We start from the raw sequence: 8,990 nt of genomic DNA, 5'->3' as shown, positions 1-8,990 counted from the left end.
ACGCCCACAGCCGGGCTGTCGGAAGCGCGAAGCGGCTCAGACCACAAACGGGATGTTAGCTGCCCGCTGACCGCGAACCGCATGCTGTCACAGCGAGGACGTGACGCACTTCCCACACACACACACACGTAAAAGCGTGGAGTATTCCTGGCGCACATCCGCAAAGCTCCACTTACACAAATACGACTTGGAGGCGAGAAATCGCGATCCTGCGATAGTGGCTTCCCACTAATGGAGAGATTTACACTAAACATGTTAGTAAGTCACGGCTCTATTCTCCCTTGGCACACAAAACAGCCACTGTTGAAGAAGAAACGAGAGAAATCACTTAAAAAAAGGACAGTATCACCAAGAATGGCGATGTTTTACTGAAAGTCAAAATTTTGCCGGACTTCAATGCGGTATGCTTTTAATAGTTTCCACAACGGAAGTTTGTCTTCACATCTGGCAGAAAACCCGCCAGTGTAATCATGTCGCCCACACATGTCGCGCGATCGCATTGACGAGGGTTGCAACCGGCAAGGTCAAAAACAAACTAATAGACGTCCACCATTTAACATTAAATATATTGAAGCTGTGTTATAAGCAAAAAATGCTCAACACATTGTAGAACAACCTTTAATCTCAAAAGAACGAATAACTTGGAGCAGTGAAAGTTGTATTGTGTCAGAAATGATCAAATCAGTCATCCACACCGTACTCGTGCACCCAGCAAACGTGTCTGTAACTGAACAGCCTACAACCACTGGGCTTGTCAAGAAATCACAGTGGGCACCTGCTATTCTTTGTTTCAACTGATACAGGGCCAGTGATTTAACAAGCAGCCGTGTTCACTATACTCCAGCATATTGTGTGTAACGCGCTACGGTAGGTATTAGTTTCCATCAAAGAACACTTGTAGCGAGCGTAGTACTGTATTACGTTCACCAGTAGGATCAGAGACACAAGTTTACGGAACAGTCAGGTGAACAAACCGTCAACGCGGATGTAGCATTTCGGCGTACACCGCCTGTGGTATTCGCGTCAGTCCGGTTTGCACACGCGAGTAACCCAACACTGACGCCAGTGTACAGAGCTGTAGAGGCCGCCGTTCGACGTGGGACTGCTCCGGCTGCAGTGCTGTGCTGACTGAGCCAGGCGGGGGCGGCCGCAGCGCCTCACCAGCTGCAGCGCCGGCCTCTGCTGCCGCCGTGCGGGGGCGGAGCGACGCCCCGGCGCCGACCGCTCTGCCACTGGCAGACCGCAGCAGCTGGCAGTGGGACAGCTCAGCTCCTTCACTAATACAGTAGGGATACGAGGTGAAAGTAATACTGCATTCACCTATAAACCCCCTATTGAGACTAAATATCTGAACAGCTATCACTTCTCTCCTTCTGGAAGACAGTATCAGTCATACTTAAATGCCATTCCGCCGCGTCTTTTAAACTTTGCAATTATCGACGCTGTTCACTTGATGAAAGTTACTGAACACCGAATTCAGTACCTATGAAAGACAGAAAAGTCAAACTAATGCTCTTCAAAACCAATATTTTCATTACAATGTTCATACGGCAAATCAGGGTCAGATATTTTCGTTATGGAGTCCAAATGTTTCCTCTAGAGTCACCCACGAATCTAACTAGTCAGCTAGATAATTTCTGCCTGACTGTTTGTTCACAATCTCTTGCTTTTTTACCAGGCCAGGATGTTTCGTAATATCAACCAGCCAAAAATCTTATATTCCTTTCGCAAAACTCAGCATCTCGTGGTCGTGCGGTAGCGTTCTCGCTTCCCACGCCCGGGTGACCGGGTTCGACTCCAGGCGGGGTCAGGGATTTTCTCTGCCTCGCGATGGCTCGGTGTTGTGTGCTCAGAGCCATTTGAACCATTTGAACCATCACAAAACTCAATTTATCCCTGATCATATTCATAACTATTTCATATATTCGTACACCTGGAAGGGGTCAAATTGTCGTCCTTTTACAGAACTGCCGCGTAAGCTGCACGTGCTGCGCCACTTTGTGATGCTGTCAGTGGTCACGTGATCACTCTCGCTCTCGCAGACGAGCTCCTGCACGTCCACGCAGCCCTGACGCCCGCCAGAATCGTCTTATTCCAGGGGCAGCGGCGACAGGTCGTACAGCTACCGCAGCGCAGGTAACAGAGCTCGTGAGACCAGACACCTCAACACAAACAGTTGCGAACCACCTATTAGCAGTGAGACTGTGGGCACCCACACTTCTAGCTCCTCTCCCCTCGCCCCCTCCCACACACACACACACACACACCCACACCACGGCATCGACGTGGAGAGCTCGACTGGTACCGCCAGGGCTTCCTTCACCTGGAAGAAGGAATGGCGCGCCCTGGTCTTGAGCGACAGCAGCAGATACTGCCTGCATCCAAGTGACGTTCGTTTGTGCATGCGACGAAGAGCTGGTGAGTGCTACCTCAAAGAGTGTACACACTGGCCTTACTGTGCCGTTCCTGGAGAGGAATGCAGAATGTTGTTAAACCTGATCTTCTGCTTTTCTTGTAACAGGAAGACGGTGTGTTGTTCCAAGAGGATAATGCTCGCCCACATACTGCTCATCGAACTCAATGTGCCCCGTCAGACGTGTAGCAACTTCCCTGGCTGGCACGATCTTTGGACTCCTCTCCAGTCCAGCAGGTGTGGGGTATGATGGGACGACAAGTGACAGGTGCGACGTGTCAAGCGAGGACTCTTACACAACGACGTGACATCACGTATCCCAGGGCTGTATTCTCCACCTGTACGACCCACTGGATCACAGAGTCAGCGCCTGTGTTGCTGCCCGTGGTGGCTACGCCACGTGCTAATATGGATGTCTCAGCTTGGGTCGATGCCTGGTTCGTCCAACCGCGTATGCTAATCGTCTGTATGTGCTACCACTTCATGTACTCCATATGCAATGTTGCAACAATAAATCTTGAGTGACCTATTAACCTCCAAAAGCTCCAATTTTTCTTCTGGCAGTGTATTAGCAACCATGAGTCGCAACATTTGCAGACAATAATCCTATACTATGAGATCATCAGCGTCCATCTTCCACCTCTAGTCCACGCTCGCCATACACATTAAATCACGAGTTACTTGTAGTTAAAATAACTTCACAGAGAAATGTCCGTGGAAGCCCTGTAGGCTTGTTATAGCTCTACTACTGATGTGGCGACAATGGTTTGCAACTCATACAGGGTGTGGGGTTACAAGCTCAGACGTCTAGGTTATAATTAATATGTATTAAGGAAGAATATTTAGAAAATGGCAGTTCAAGTTTGCCGAAACTAGTCATCACTGTAGGATCAATTGAGATTTCGGCAAATAAAGTCTTCGAATCAGAACACTTCACCATTTAAAGCTATAGAGAGTCTTCTACAAGACTCTCTCTGTGCTAGGTAATCCAATAGATGTGACTTTAATTATAATGAATGTAATCCAAATAGAGATGTACAGGACGAATCAAAAAGGAATGTGTAACTTTAGAATGATATAGGAATGTATTGAGATAACTTATAGAATCGGTAGGTGTATGATTATGCAGCAAACAACCTCCATGCACATCGGTCCATCAGTACCCCATTCCACCACGAGGAACGCCAGCGTTGTGCACAGTTAGGATGGCTGCTTTCACTGGTGTGGAGCGTGCCCGCTGTGTGTTCTGGTTCCATGAAACGAACTCTGGAATAACTGTTCGGTGGTTTGATTAAAGACCGCGCGTATGTTCCTCCCGTAGCAAACAATTCGGCCGACCTGAAAAATTTAATCTACGCTGGCGTTGCTCAAGTTTCACCCGATTTGCCACAATGTGGGAAGGGAAAGTAGACTACCAGTGGGATGTGTCCCGCATCATAGATGGTAGTAGCATCGAAACGAAATGACACTTTTATGTGAAACTTGAGCTTCTTTGCTACAAAATAACACATCAACCGACTCTGTAAGACATTTCAATATATTTCTGTATCATTCCAAAGCTACAAAGTCTTTTTTGACACACTCTTTCTTTTTAGCAATTTTCTAGAATGCTACTGCTGACCAAAGATAAGCTTCGTCCAAACGGTAAATCTTTGAACAGCCTTAACCACACTCTTTGGTTTGTTTACACCCTGTGGAACAAGTGGGAGTTGTTGGCTGTGGAAAGTTTGTTTAGTGCTGTGTGATCAATTCAAATGGAAAACATGAACTACGTTCTCCAGTGTGGCCTGTGAGCAATGGGTAAATTGGTGGATGTTAATTACTGGACTACATTTAGACATTAGAACAGTTATGCGAGGGATGACTGGCCTCGTGACATTCGAGGTGTGAAATATCTCATGTGGTAAACTAATAATGGGAGGCGCTGCCCAGGGGTCGGGCTCGAGGACACGATCTGAGACCGCGTTCCTCAGCAGCGTTGTTGAGGCCACAACAACCAATCATTCCTACTTTGCATTTTTTCTCTTGTCAAAAGTTAAAAATTTTATAATTTTCGATTTGGAAATTTGATGTATTATAATTTCGAGACGTGATTACAGCTGCATCTTACACAAGAAATGACAAAAGACCTCCCCGCGGCAGTGCACGGGCAGCGCTGCCCGTGACGTCAGCAGCGCAGCCAGACACCGCGGTGAGGCGGGGGCCGAGTGCAGTGAGTGGAGTACTGAGGTGCGCAGAAAAGTATCAGACGGCGGAGCCTGGCTGTGCAAATGCAGGCTCGGAAAAGAGAGAAAGTGCAGCCTTTGCTGGAGTCACTGATAGCTCGGTTAACTGGCGCCGGTCTTCCAGGACGCTTAGCACGATGCTACCTCGGCAGTGAGCGCTCAGCCCCCACTGCCTGAGAGGACAGCGCCGGCCGCCACCGCCAGCTGCCGTCAGCCTCCGAGGCACCCACTCGGCCGCCCACTACGTGTTTTCACGCGGCTGCACAGACGAGTTGCTGTACTGCATTTGCGGCATTCTTAGTGGCCATCCCTGCACGGAAAGCGAGCTGCCAGTAGTTTGTACCGCTCAGAAGCCGGTGAGTCGACTTCTGGCGCCACCCAGCTTTTCAGATTCTTTTTACAGAACCGCCAGCAACCAACTAGATCTATCGGACTTCCGCGATTTTCCATGCCCAATTTCTAGATATCGATTATAAACGAGACATAAACATGGAGCTACCTTTGGCGCCAGAAGCTATGTAATTTCATCTGATAATCCGTTAGGACATTGAACTGTGCCTCAAACAAGACTATTTAAGACTATGGAGACAACTCATGAATACATGTCAGCAGGGGACCGACCGTTCAAGGGGCTGGAGGCTCAGGAATGGTGTGGAGCGTTTTCAGTTGCAGTGACATGGGACTCCTGGTATGTCTATATACAATTCTGATAGGTGACACGTACATAAGCATCCTATTTCAGCATCTGCATCCATTCATGTCCATTGTAAAGTCCGACTGATTTGGGCAATTCCAGCGGGGCAATGCGGCAACGCACATGTCCAGAATTATTGCAGAGTGACTCCAGGAACTTTCTTCTGAATTTAAAAACTTCCGCTAGCCACCAAACTCCCCAGACGAGAGCATTATTGAGCATATCTTGGACGCCTTGCAACGTGCTGTTAAGTAGAGATGTCCACCCTCTCGTTCTCTTACGGATTTACGGACAGTCCTGCAGGATTGAAGGTGTCAGCTCCCTCCAGCACTACTTCAGACATTAGTCAAGTCTGTGCCACATGAACCAATTTCTTTTACTCTTCAGTGCCTACATGTGTGGTTCTTTTTTCACCTACGCATTTTATGTACAGGCAAAAACAAATTAGAAACGAAAAAGTGGTTGACTGGGAACACAGAGTGCTTATTATTAGTTTTCAATTTGTACATGGAATTAAATGCAAATATGGCCCATAATTAAACGGAAAAAGCAGATAGTTTATTAATTTAAAAATGTATATGGAATTAAATGTGAAATTATATATGTGATTAAATGGTATAAATGGTTCAAATCGCTCTGAGCACTATGGGACTTATATCTGAGGTCGTCAGTCCCCTAGAACTTAGAAATACCTAAACCTAACTAACCTAAGGATATCACACACATCCTTGCCCGAGACAGGACTCGAACCAGCGACCATAGCGGTCGCGCGGTTTCAGACTGAAGCGCCAGAACCGCTCGGCCACACCAGCTGCCTTAAATGGTATAGAAAATGAATATATTAAAAAATCGATCATTTTTTTTTATTTACAAAAAAAGATTCTTAACAATATCAGTGTTATTTCATAGAAAAGAACCTAATCACTACAAATGACTAGACGGATGTAAATGATGAAAAAGGAGGATTTCCATAAATCAATGTTGTAAGATGTGGCTAGTTATTTACAGTGTGCTGCATTACACATGTCTTTTCTTCAAAAATAGACACCTTACATATCAGCAAAAAGTAAACTTCAAGGTAAAACAATAGGAACTGAAAAAATTATGTGGAGTCACAGCAGCTTCGCAAAACATTACCGCTGAGTTAGAGTAACTGTATATAATTCAGCATTAACATCAAAGTGCTGACTGCTGCGGGCCACACGCTGTGGCGTGCCACCCCTCTGGCTGCCCTCACCAGCTGCGGCGCCAGCACTGCTGTGGAGGCCGTGGCTGGCTGGCTGGGTGGGGAGCTGGCTGCTGGCTGCTGGCTGCGCCCCGCCTCTGCAGGTCTCCTCTGGAGGAGGGCTGGCGGCCCCCCACCCAGCCAGTGGCCACGTGGGGCCCGCGGCGGCAGCTCGCCACAGCACTGCCCGGCCGACACGTGCGCCACAGAGGCGTCTCGCGCACAGTGCTGGAGACTCCCGAGTAAGCGCTGGCTCATGGCACGTTTATGTGCAGTACAATGGTGCGGACTGGGATGCGGTGGGACAGAGAGAACAATTTATTTTGTATTTTCTTTATTTACATTTATACATTCTATACTCGTTGTGTTGAGCATTGTTTTCCGGGAAATTCCTTTACATTAGAGTTAAATTCAGCTTGTACAGTGTTCAGTCCAGAAAGTAGCACATATATGAGTAGATACACCATCCCTCAATTCTGCTTCAATGGACTTGATACTAATGGCCTCTCCTGGCACAGGGAGAGTACATCAAGTTATAACCTGCTCCTCCTAGATTTAGATACCAGCATGTTAGCCCGTCTGTAGCAGTCGCTAACACGTATTATAAAGCACCCAAATTCCCCACACCCAAATGTTTTATTTAAATTCGCATACCCCCTGAAGTTAATTCAATCATAGGTTCCTATTATATTTCCACTATTGAAACTCTCCTCCCATACATTTCAATGTCGGTTGGTGATTTAAATGCACCACACTCTGTTGTCATCTACTTCTTTGAATACTCCCTCATGCTACACAGATAGTCCTTTCGTGCCAAAAACACTTCGAAAGTTTTCTACTTCTACAGCCATCCCAAAGTCACCACCGGGTTCTGGATCTACATTCACGGGTTTAGATAGACTAACAGTCAGATTATATATATATATATATATGTGTTGGTGAAAAGCGATACACTTCTACAACTTAACCGAGACTTGGTGAGTTGAGGAAGCTCTGATGTCTGAGTATAATAATAGAAAGGTTGCCGGCCGCTGTGGCCGAGCGGTTCTAGCTAATAGTCTTAGGCATAGTATAGGAGATGTTAAAAACAAGATGCTTCCTATATCATGAATTTATAAATTGACTTGTAAAGACTGTAGCAAAATTTACATCGGGCAAACAGGGAGAAGTTTTAATACCAGATTTAAAGAACATACTACTGGAACAGCACGTAATAAATCACTCTTTGGACAGCATTTAGATATGGAAAAACATGCAGAAATCAATATAAGGGATAATCTGAAGATACCGCATGTAACTCAAAAAGGTCCTATGAAGGATATTCTAGAGAGCCTGGAAATTTTTATACAGAATAAACGGAATCCGGCAGCGATGCTGAAAGGATAAATAGAGTCACGATAAAAAAAATTTCGAGCTATTCGATAATAGTATTTGTACACAATGATGCTACTTTTCCTTTTATTATTTCAATAATTTAATTCCTTTGATGGGTACTACAAACGTGCCATAAACTTTTATCCTATATTTAGATTTTTTAGGTTATCCTTGATTGTCGATATTTCCATAATCTCGAATAGGTGACAACTTCTCTGTGAATGAAGAGCCATGACATACCTCTACCACGGCAACGGACGCCGTGACTAGGGCAAAGATAACACCATATATGCACACCCGCTGATACCATGGCGACAGCGTCCTCGCTGCACAGACTAGAGGGCGCCTGACATCCGCTTTGTAATCCATGGCAACGGCGTCCTCACCACAAGGAGTAGAGGCCTCTGTAGTCCATCCGTATTGGCCTTTTTAGTAATTGACTCAAATGTTTTCTACGCACATCTACGAATAGATATATTATAATAAAAGACGACACCAGTTTTTGTGTGTCACAAATTGTTTTACTTTATATTATGGCACATAATGTAATATACTTTTACGAATTTTACGAGTTGACTACTGAACATATGTTATTATTTTATGATTAACAGTATAACTGTAACTCTTTTTAAATGGAATGGTTCCGTTTTCCGTTATTTACTGTCACATTTATGTTAAACCAAGGTGACTAGTATTTACATATAATAAACTGTATTTATTGCCGTTGATCGCCGCTGGGGGTGTTACCATCTATTCACGTGACCTCAGCACGCTATTTAAGCCCATACGAAGGGTTAGTCTCGCATAGTTTGGCTCTGAACACTATGGGACTCAACTGCTGTGGTCATAAGTCCCCTAGAACTTAGAACTACTTAAACCTAACTAACCTAATGACAGCACACAACACCCAGCCATCACGAGGCAGAGAAAATCCCTGACCCCGCCGGGAATCGAACCCGGGAACCCGGGCGTGGGAAGCGAGAACGCTACCGCACGACTCGCATAGTTTCCTCAGTTATGCAGACAGGAGTGACACCACCAGCAGTCGACCAATGGGTA

Source organism: Schistocerca nitens, chromosome 12 (assembly GCF_023898315.1).
Source record: "Schistocerca nitens isolate TAMUIC-IGC-003100 chromosome 12, iqSchNite1.1, whole genome shotgun sequence".
Lineage (NCBI taxonomy): Eukaryota > Metazoa > Arthropoda > Insecta > Orthoptera > Acrididae > Schistocerca > Schistocerca nitens.
This window is presented reverse-complemented; position numbering follows the sequence as displayed.